We start from the raw sequence: 11,397 nt of genomic DNA, 5'->3' as shown, positions 1-11,397 counted from the left end.
TCAGCTAGCCCAGGCCAGCACTCACCCAGGGCCCCACCCCACCCCGCCCAGCCCACCTCAGCTAGCCAGGCCAGCACTCAGCCAGGGCCCAGGGCCCCACCCCGCCCACCTGCCCAGGTGAGAGAGACTCAGCTAGCCCAGGCCAGCTCTCACCCAGGGCCCCACCCCACCCCGCCCAGCCCACCTCAGCTAGCCAGGCCAGCACTCACCCAGGGCCCAGGGCCCCACCCACCTGCCCAGGGTGAGAAGGCCTCAGCTACCCAGGCCAGCACTCACCCCAGCAAGATCAGGGCCTGGCTTTCATGGTCGCCGCTGGCTGTGCGCGGCTCCCCTGCCCGGCTCTCAGCTTACCCTGGCCAGGGTGTCGGAGCACACCTCTCCCTCCATTCCCTGGTCGGCCTTCCAGGGACTCAGCACTGCCTGGGGTCCCCTCAGGGCGTGGCTGGAAGCCGCTGTCCTCTCGGCCTGGGGACGCTGGACCACCCTGAAGCCAGCAGTCACCCACCTTCGATGGAGTCCCTTCGGGAGGGCCCCACTGGGTACCAGGGCAGTGGTAACTGCTTAGGACTGGGTGTGCACCACTGAGTCAGCTTCAGTTACACACTCGTGTGCAAATACCCAATCAGATCCGTCCCCAGCGCTGCCACCTGTCAATACAGAGCCCTGATTCCCATGGGGTCCTGGACCCCTGAGTCCTGGTCCCCAGAGAGGAGCCCTTGGCAGCCGGCACCCCCGCCCGTGGGGTTCCCATCCTCCCCAAGGTTTGGGAAGCATCGCTTAATGCTCTCAGAACCCGAAAATTCCATTCTCCGTCCTCTGGAGCAGGGGACACTGGGGCAGAGGCATGGCCTTCTGGAGCCGGGAACTCTGGGACAGCCGCCATCACTGGAACAAGAGGCATGGCCTTCCAGAGCGGGGGATTCTGGGGCAGAGGCGTGGCCTCCAGAGCAGAGGATGCTGGGATGGTGGCCGTCCTCTATGCGTCAGCAGGGAGCCCACCCTGCAGCGTTGGGACTTGCGCCTGCTGTGAAGATCCTTTGGCGCCCCTGCTCTGAGTAAGACGACGACGCCTGGGTAAGGTCTGCGGCTGTCCTTGGTTCCCTCCGCTCGGCTCCGGGCCGCGCTTCCTGGTCTGTAACAGGTGCTCCTCGAAGAGGGACCCGAGCTCGGCAGATTCAGGCGTAGCCTACCGTGGTTAAGGTCAACCCTCCACACAGTGGTGTCCCATAAACTTCCTCGTTCTGAGGCTATGTAAGGGAGAGTGGACTTGCAGCTGGGGAGCCCGGCAGAGCCGTGGCCGACCCCCTCCGAGCCCACCCAGAAATGAGGTCCCTGCTTGAAGAGGGCTTCGGACTGGGCCTGGGGTTCAGGGGTTATCCCGGGAGAGAGTCGGCTCGAGGGGCCGGTCAGGCTAGGTCTCCGGCTCCAAGTTCCTGCCTGTGACGCCCGGTGCCTCCAGGGACTCTGCCAACAAGCAGGTGTGGGCCCTCGACCTTGGGCAGGGCCGCGAGCCACAAAAGGACCTTTGTTCTGGGTAAGCTGCCTGCTCCGTGGAGGTGTGGTACTCATGCCGGGACACAGGCGAGACTGCGAATGGCAGGCTCCAGCGCAGAGCCCAGGCCAGCCCTGGCGCGGGGAGGGCACGCACGCGCGAACACGCGTACACGCGTGCACACACACAGCCGTGCACACACACAGCCCGCGCACCTTGCACAGGCGCGGCGCTGCCGTAGTGGGGTGAGTAGGTGTGATTCTGCAAGTCTGAACGTGCCACTGGAAATTGGGGTCTCTATTCATTGTACTGGGAGAGCCGTCTACACCGTGGAACTTGACAGTGCCAGGGAAGTCTAAATAGGAGTAGCAGCTGTGTAACTGCTGGGAGAGCAGGCTACCAAGTGCGAAGCTGAGTTTGGGAACAGAGGGGTTAAACGCACTCAGGATGGAAGGGAGGTGACTGTGCCTTCCAGAGTCTACGGCAGTGCCGGGCAGTCAGGCCATGCCGCTCACGCGTCCTCTTTCTCGAGACCTGGCTGTGCTCGACTGGGATCCGTGGACTCCTGCCCCGGGGGTGCTGGGATAGGGGACAGGAGAGAGGCCATGGGGTGATTCCCAAACACAGACCTTCATTTCTCACTCAGTAGGCCACTTTTCTACCAGAATTGGAGCTTTTACCATTAACTATTTTTTTTAAAGATTTATTTATTTATTTGAGAGGTAGAGTTACAGACAGTGAGAGGGAGAGATGAAGAGGAAGGTTTTACATCTGCTGGTTCACTCCCCAATGGCTGCAGCAGCCAGAGCTGAGCCGATTTGGAATCAGGAGCCTCATCTGGGTCTCCCACATGGTGCAGGACCCCAGGCACTCGGGTCATCTTTCACTGTTTTCCCAGGCGCATGAGCAGAGAGCTGGATCGGAAGTAGAGCAGCCGGGACTTGAACTGGCACACATATGGGATGCTGGTGCCGCAGGCAGAGGGTTAACCTACTGCACCACAGCACCAGCCCCTATATACTGCTTTTAAAAACGGTTTCTGTATTTGTTTAAGAAAGTTACAGTTAGATTCATCTTCTGTCTGGCGGTTCATTCCCCAGATGGCCGCGATGGTTACACCGCAATGCTGCCCGGGGACAGTAAGTGATTTCCGTCTATGGCAGTTGTGTGGTTGGGGAATTGCCTTTCCGTACCCTGGCGTCTTTCAGACCTCCGTGCACATGCCCACATTGCTGGGTTTCAGCATTTGGGGGCACTTTTCCTGTGCACACTCCCAGGGTTCCGCAGAAGCCCCTTGTAGCTCCGTCTGAAGGTGTCGTCAGCCCCCCTTGGTGGCAGAAGTCGACTCTGACGTTTCGCAGGGGAAAGAGAAGCTGGTGCGAGCCCCAGCCTCCTGCCCCAGCCTCCTGCCCCAGCCTCCCCTGTTGGGCCGCATCCCCTCCCTCGGAGGCCCCTGGGCGGCCTTAGACTGCCCGCCCTCCTCTGTGTCCGCCTCCCGGGTGACCGTCGACGCTGGGTTCCCTCGTGCCCTAAGGACTCCCCACTCGCAGGTCCGGATGCCCCTGGCCTGCCTGTGGAGCTGTCATGCTTCACACAGAGGAAGCTGCTGCATCTGGGCAGAGCCAGGCGAAGGGGCTGGTGGGCTGAGAAGATGGGCCCTCGCCTGGCGACTGCAGGGCTGTGGGCACCTGTGTGGCGGCCTCAGAGACACCTGCAGGGGCTGTGCGGGGCGGCAGAGCCCAGGTGTGAGTGCAGACCCCGCGGAGCGAGGCGAGCGTGGGCCTGCGTCTTCTGGGGGAGGCAGCCCCAGCTGGCTGAGACGTGGCGGCGTGGGCCCTGGCTTGTGGCAGGAAATCCTTCTTAAGATGATGGGCCATCGGAGGCTCCGATTCTTCTGAGCGTTCTGGAACAAGAAGCAAAGCCAGCCCCCCAGCAGCCGGCCCGCCACAGCCATGCTGCTGCAGCCACCTGACCTGCAGTGATCCCGGGAAAGCCCTGGGAGTCCCCTCTGCACAGCCGCCGCCCTCCCGAAAATGCCCTTCCCGGGGCCTAACTCAGTGCAGACAGCCGAGGCCCCGCAGACGACCTCGTGCCTGGCGCTCCCGCGCCCCGTGCACAGGTGCAGAGCATGTGCGCCCTGAGTGCGAGCCGTCGGCAGCGTGGTGCTTGCTGCCTCTGCATCACTTCCTGGGCCTGGGTCCAGGCGGCCTGCAGACCCCCGGCCGCCACCCAGGCCAGGCGGAGAGCTCTCTGTGCCGTGCTCCGAAAGGCATCTTTTAAAATCCTGTCCGTTTTGCAGTCCCAGGTGTTTTTAGAGGGGGGTTATCGTAGCCGTGAACATGGTGCAATTTTTCCTTAAAAGAATCTAGATTTTTTTTTTTTTTTTTTTTTGACAGGCAGAGTGGACAGTGAGAGAGAGAGACAGAGAGAAAGGTCTTCCTTTGCCATTGGTTCACCCTCCAATGGCCGCCGCGGCCGGCGCGTGCGCTGATCCAAAGGCAGGAGCCAGGTGCTTCTCCTGGTCTCCCCTGCGGGTGCAGGGCCCAAGCACTTGGGCCATCCTCCACTGCACTCCCGGGCCACAGCAGAGAGCTGGCCTGGAAGAGGGGCAACCGGGACAGAATCCGGCGCCCCGACCGGGACTAGAACCCGCTGTGCCGGCGCCGCAGGTGGAAGGAGAATCTAGATTTTCAACAGTGCGCCACTGAGACTGGCAGGAGAGCAGTGGTGCAAACGCCTGCGGTCCCTGGAGACACCGAGCAGCCTGGGGGCGGGGCAGGTGCTGCTGTCCAGGGCTCAGGGGTCTTTGTTCTGGTCCCCGGAGGCACCGAGCAGCCTGGGGGCGGGGGAGGTGCTGCTGTCCAGGGCTCAGGGGTCTTTGCTCTGGTCCCTGGAGGCACCGAGCAGCCTGGGGGCGGGGGAGGTGCTGCTGTCCAGGGCTCAGGGGTCTTTGCTCTGGTCCCTGGAGGCACCGAGCAGCCTGGGGGCGGGGGAGGTGCTGCTGTCCAGGGCTCAGGGGTCTTTGCTCTGGTCCCTGGAGGCACCGAGCAGCCTGGGGGCGGGGCAGGTGCTGCTGTCCAGGGCTCAGGGGTCTTTGCTCTGGTCCCCGGAGACACCGAGCAGCCTGGGGGTGGGGGAGGTGCTGCTGTCCAGGGCTCAGGGGTCTTTGCTCTGGTCCCTGGAGACACCGAGCAGCCTGGGGGTGGGGGGCAGGTGCTGCTGTCCAGGGCTCAGGGGTCTTTGCTCTGGTCCCTGGAGACACCGAGCAGCCTGGGGGCGGGGGAGGTGCTGCTGTCGTGGGCTCAGGGGTCTTTGCTTCCTGCTGGGAGGCGCGGGTCTCAGGCTCAGCCCTACTCTTCCAGGAAGGAGCTGTTCCAGGCAGCCCTCAGCTTCCCAGCCCCTGGTGTGTTGGGCGACAAGGTCAGCCCTGAGAGGCTGGAACACCGTTTCTCTGCTGGTCACTTCCAGAAGATGCTGCCCTCTACCTGGTGTTCATGGCCTGCTGCGGAGGGGGAGGGGCAACCCTTGCCAGACCCACTCAGAACCTTCTGGAAGGCGGTCTGTGCCCCTGCTGGAAGCCATGTCCATGCTGGTGGCTTCAGGATGGTTCCGCTGGGCCCAGCCGCCCCCCAACCCACCCCTCAGGCTGCCTGCTCCCAGCTCTCCACTCCCCCCCACCCTTGCAGGTTCATTGTGGAGGGGCTCTGGTCTTGAAAGGGCCAACGGCAGGAAGTTGGAGGCCCGGGAGGCCCTGCCTGGGCTGGCGCCACGCGGCCACTCCCCACTCCGCACCCCTGACCTGGGGGCCCTGTGGTGGGCTGAGGCCGCTGGGGCTCCACGCGCACCTGCTCGTGCGCTCCATGCAGAAGCGCCGGATGAGTCCGGGTTTCATGGACTGTAAAGTAGCGAGGTAATGCGGCTGTAAAGCGATAATGACGCCGTCCTCGGGGCTCTGCGGGCAGGAGAGGATGCGATGGCGTCAAGCTGTCGGCGCCGGGCCAGCGCCATCATGGGTAGGAACTCGCCGGGGTGTGCAGGAGGGGCCCCACCTGCGCACATGGCCGTCCTGCCCTGGTTCCAGGCGATGGTGCCCAGAACCACGCCCCGGGGACTTTGCCCCGTGTAGACCTCAGCACCTGAGCCTGGTCCCCGGGCTTCTGTGCTGCAGGAGGCCGGGCCTTCTGGAGTCTCGTTCCTGTGAGTGCGGCGACAGGAGGGTGTGCCGGGTACCTATGGGGGCCATGGCATCAGGTGAGGTGGGGGCTCATTACTGCCACCCCCTGCACCTGCGCGTGCACGGCCTGCCTTCCTCACAGCCTTGTCTGTCCACTGCTGTCCAGGCAGGCCCGGCCTCACCCCAGAGTGGCAAAGCCCCGGTGAGCTGGGCCATTGGAGTTGTTGGAGAGTCTGTCCGGGACTGGACGCCACGCTGGCCCCGCAGAATGGACAGGGGCTGGCCCAGGCCGGGAAGGCCACCCATGGTGACTGCCCCAAGCCATGTCCCCCAGGCATGTGTTGAGAACGTGAACTGTAGAGATTTCTGCCCTGCTCTGGGCTGGTCCCAGTCCGTGGGACACTGTTGGGTTGATGCCTTGTGAGTACGGGGAAAGGGAGAGAAAGAAGGGCCCTGTGTGGACAACAGCCAAGGGCCTGGGCGCGGGCCCTCACTCGGCACGTGCCCCCATCTCCTCTCCCTCCAGGCCCCCCAGCCTTTTGTTCCCAGCTGCTTTTCTCCTCTGCCACCCTCCTTCATGTTCTTTAAAAAGCATCGCTCAAGATTTTTCCCATCTCAGAGCCTGCCTGTCCCTGCAGCCTGCGGCCACGCAGCCCCATGTGGCAGCCACGCTTGTCTTTCGTGCAGCCACCTGTCACAGTGGCATCGAGGCGCCGCATGGTCCAGCAGAGCTGGGCCCCGTTAGCTCAGGGTCACTGAGCATGCACCCGTTCTGTGAGGGCAGGGCTCATCTCCGGTCAGCTTATCTCAGGTCCCCATTGCCGGCCGCTTGAATGATGCACTGAGCGCATTTATTGCTCTAATCTTGCATGGACGGAAGCCAGGATCCGCCTGCACGTCTTGGCGAAGCGCTTCACAGTGACGCAGATGGCAGCGGGTGGGTGCAGCCCGGGACTTGCTGTTTGGCTACTTCTTTGCTTTCATAAATAAAAAATAAGCTGTGGCCGCTCCCAGGCCATAGGCAGGCAGGTGCATCCCAGCCTTATCAGTGAGGCCCAACTGTAGCCAGGCACCGCACCTGATCCACATGCAGCCGGGGCCACCGTGCTGGGGGCGACAGCAGCAGGAGCTCGGAGGTGCCCAGCCCAGCAAATGTCCCAGAGCAGAGCTCGTGGCAAAGGGTCGGATGCAGCCCTTACAGGGCCACTCAACACCGTCTCAGAAAGAGGCTTGCTTTGTCCAGACTGACAGAGCAAACGCGTGCTGACATCCTCCTGAGGGTCATTTTTTTTAATTACTTATTGATTTGAAAGAGCGGCAGAGAGAGAGAGAGATCTTCTGTCTGCTGGTTCACTCCCCAAATGGCCACACCGCTTGGGGCCATGTCAGGCGGAAACTAGGAAGCTGGAGCTCTACCTGGGTCTCCCACATGGGTGCAGGGGCCCAAGCACTCAGGCCATCGCCTCTGCCTTCCCAGGTGCATTAGCAGGGAGCTGGATCAGAAGAGGAGCAGCCGGGACTGGAACTTCCGTTCCCATGTGATGTCGGCATGGCAGGTGGTAGTTAAACCCGCTGTGCCAAGGTGCCGCCCCGCATGGGTCGTTCTCAACAGCTGTGCTCAGCGTGAGACAATTCCCGCTTGATTCCAGGGAGAAAGCACCATGAGGATGCATCCTGGACAGTAGTGGGAAGGGCTGGAAAAGGAGATTTTTAATTTTTCCTGGTTAATCCTCCAAATGGCCGCAATGGCCAGGGCTGGCCCTGGTTGAAGCCAGAAGTCAGGAACTCCATCTGGGTCTCCCACATAGGTGGCAGAGGCCCAAGCACTTGGGCCATCTTCCGCTGCTTCTCCCAGGCACGTTAGATGGGAGATGGATTGGAAGCGCAGCAGCCAAGACTCAGATCGGCGCCCGTTTGGGTCGCTGGCATTGCAGGGTGGTTTAACCTGCTGTGCCCCACTGCTTCTTGGGGAAACTTCCTTACCACGGGCTCGGGCTTCTGCCTCCTGCAGGTGCAGAATCCCCGTTTCTGCCAGGGCCCCATCCAGGTGGGTGGTGACCCCTGCATGTCTCTGCTGCAGGTCACACGCTGCTCCTGTGCTTTCTCTGTCCCGGTACCTACCTACGCCCCTGGGAGAACCCCTCCCTTTCCACCTCCTCTTGACCATGAGCAGAACAAGGGGTGGAACCCTGCCAGCCTTCCTGTCTTAGCCTCACCCCGAGTCTGTAGATGAGGCATCTGCTGAGGACGGCAGGGGAGAGAGGAGAGAGCTGCGTGCGTGCAGGCAGAGCCCACTGCTGTGACAACCCACTGATGGCCCAGTGTCTCCCCTCCTCTCGAGCCGCCGAGCGACAGGTCTCTTTCTTGCCCGTGCTGCCCCATTGAAAGCGTCCACCTTTCTTTGGCTGCAGCTGTTAGCTGCCTGAGATGCCTACTGCTTCTCTCGGCCTGACCCGAGCCGGCGTCCTCAATGCTGCGCATCTAACAGAGTCCCCTGGGAGACTGGCAAGGGAGAAGGGTCCCTCGGCCTCCAGGGCTCCAGCCTGGCCAGCCCCAGCGGCATCTCGGGGGCCATAAGCTCTGCTCACGCATTTCTTTAAAATCGGCTGTTGATGCCTGTTCAGGAAAGTCCTCCTGGAGAGTGGGGTCCTCAGGAGGGCGCGAGGTGGGATCTGAGCTGAGTCTCGGGTGCTAAAGCCTTGGCCTTGTCTGAACAGAGAAGCAGCCGCTGGCCCAGGCAGAAAATGCAGGTGTCCAGGGCCAGGGTGCTGAGGGAGAGAGCCCAGGCTCAGACAGGCTACAGGAGGCAGAGGAGAGAACGGGAGTGGAACGGGAATGGGGAGGAGGGAGGGGAGGAGCCTGGAGAGACAAGGGGACCTTGACTGCAGCCCGACATGATCCCCAGGCCCCGGCGAGGCCCTGTCTGCAGACATCCTGGAGAAGCACCTGCTCCCCAAGCCGTTCCCACACTCCCAGCCAGAGAGCTCTCCCACAGAGCCTGGCATGGGAGCTGCCTGGGGGCCTGTGTGGGCACCACACTGCCCTCGCTGGGATGCCACAGGTGGGAGATGTTTTGTAAACACAGGAACCAGATCTTCCTGATAGAGCACCGTGCAAACCTTCCCACCCTGCCTCAGCCGGAGAGCCATCTGCCAGAGCCTGGAGCCTCCGATCAGAATCAGAGAAGCCTCAGCCCGCTGGCTGGGGAGGGGGTGGGGGCCCTCCTGGTGGTCCTGGGGCCCCGGGGACTCCTGGGGGCCTTCCCATTCAGGGGCCCTGGACCCTAAGAAGTGAACCATTCAAGGCCAGCACCCGCACCTCCCCTCTGCCCCCAGATCCTCCAGCCCAGCCCTCTTTGATTCGTTCCCTAACCACCTGCTCTGTGATGTCCTGTGCAGGTGGCTTGTGAGGGAAGCCCAAGTTGCACCAGCTGCATTCCCAGCACCCCTCCAAGCTGCCCAGTCGCTCCTTCAAACGCCAGTCCTCACAACAACCCCATGAGACAGGGGCTGGGGTACCCATGTCAGAGGGAAACAGAGCGCTGGAGGCTAGAGCAGGTGCCCAGGGACATCCAGCAATGAATGGGTACTGAATCCTGACAGTGGACATGGCCAGGGTGTGTGTGACATGCATGTGTGCTCTATCCTGATGGGGACATGGCCTGGGTGTGTGTTACATACGTGTGTGCTGTATCCTGATGGGGGACAGAGCCCGAACATGTGTTACATAACATGTGTACTGTATCCTCATGGGGACAGAGCCCGGGTGTGTGTTACATGTATGCATGCTGTAGCCTTCCATACCCAGCCACGTACAGTGGGAGCCACTGTTAGCACAGTCCTCTGTCACTGCTGAGGAAACCAAGATGGAGAGAGTTTAAGTGCCCTGTCTGAGGTCACCGTGGCCGCATGGCCTGGCCGGGCATGAGCCTGGACCAGTAGCTCCGAGACCCCCCTCCCCCAATCCGAGGCTGGCCGGAGTGCAGGACATGCAGGCTGATGGGAGATGGAGGTGCCTTTCTAGCAACTGTTGAAACATTTGGGGTCTTAGACAAAAGCCTGGAAGGCGCCCATGGGCCTTGCCCTGTGGGTGGGCCCCGGGCAGGTGTGGGCGCTGCAGGCTTTGGGGAGAGGTGGAGCGTGCCTTGCCTGCCCGGGGGAGTGTCACAGCCAACCGCTCAGTGTCCTCAGGTGCACTGCAGCCCGGCCTGGGACCCCCACCCCCACACCAAGCGGGGCCAGGGTCTTCACTCGGAGGTGTGCGAAGGGCAGCATTACTTTTTCAGAATTACTCACACTCAGGGGTTCTACGCTCGTAGGTGAGATCACGTTTGCAAGTATGTCACTGCTCCGGTCGCCTCCGTCACAGGGCACCGCACCTGCCCTTGGAGCTCGAGTAGCTGGTGCACACAGTAGGTGTTCCCACACAGTAGGTGCCCAATTAATGTCAAATTGTGTAGCTAATGCATTTGCCTATGAAACTTCATGGGTATTTAACACTCAATGTGTGAGTAGATTTTTTTTTTTACTTTTATATTTCTGTTACCTTCTTTTATCTGATGTGTCAATATTTTTAAAAATCAAGTTTGCTTTTTTTTTTTAAAGATTTGTTTATTTATTTGAAAGTCAGAGTTACAGAGAGAGAGAGGTCCTCCACCCACCAGTTCACTCCCCAAATGGTCACAATGGCCAGAGCTGTGCCAATCTGAAGCCAGGAGCCAGGAGCTTTCTCTGGGTCTCCCACGTGGGTACAGGGGCCCAAGGACTTGAGTCACTCTCCACTGCTTTCCCAGGCCACAGCAGAGAGCTGGATCAGAAATGGAGCAGCCAGGACCTGAACTGGTGCCCACATGGGATGCCAGCACCATAGGCGGCAGCTTTACCTGCGATGCCACAGTGCCAGCCCCAAGTTTACTATTTTTTGTTTATTAATATGCTATTGTACCCATCTCCAACTTCTAATGTCTACTTTTTTGTAGTCATATTCTTTACTTCCTCCCAGTAAAGTTCGTATTTCAGAGATCGGGCGTGTTCAGTGTAGTACGGCTGTAGCCTAAAGTTCTTATTCCAAAGTAAAAGGAAATTAAAGCAGGCAGAATCCTTATTGACAGCAATGCGCAAAGCAAGCTGTATAGCTCTCCGCAGGACGACATCATTGATGTAAGGAGAGGCATGAAGGGGCTGGCATGGCCGAGTAGCGGGGTGAGCCACTGTCTGCAACACCTGGCGTCTCTTAGTGGTACCCGTTCCAGTCCTGCCTTCGAGCCACCTGGATAGCTAATAGCCTGGGATACAGCAGAGGATGGCCCAAGTGCTTAGGCTCCTGCACCCATGTGGGAGGCCTGGATAAACCTGGCTGCTGGCTTTGACCTGGCCCAGTCCTTGCCCAGCCCCGGCCATTGCAGTCCTAGAGGGAGGGAACCAGGTGATGGAGATCGTCTCTCTGTGGTTCCCTCTCTCTAACTCTGCCTCTGCCTTTCAAATAAATAAATGGATCTTTAAAAAAGAAGATGCATAAAATGAGTAAATAAACTGAATTATATTTTTTAAAGAATTTTAAACTTTTTTTATTCGAGTAACAATCAAAAAATCTATTCTAGAGACTAGATCCTTATCAGATATAAAATTTGCAAATATTGTATCCGCTTCTGTGGGTTGCCTTTTCATTTTCTTAAGAGTTGGTTTGGTGCACAGAGGTTTTCAGTTTGGACAGAATCCACATGTATCTGTTT

Source organism: Oryctolagus cuniculus, chromosome 14, assembly GCF_964237555.1.
Source record: "Oryctolagus cuniculus chromosome 14, mOryCun1.1, whole genome shotgun sequence".
Lineage (NCBI taxonomy): Eukaryota > Metazoa > Chordata > Mammalia > Lagomorpha > Leporidae > Oryctolagus > Oryctolagus cuniculus.
The sequence above is the reverse complement of the archived record's forward strand: the minus strand, read 5'-3'. Positions refer to the sequence as shown.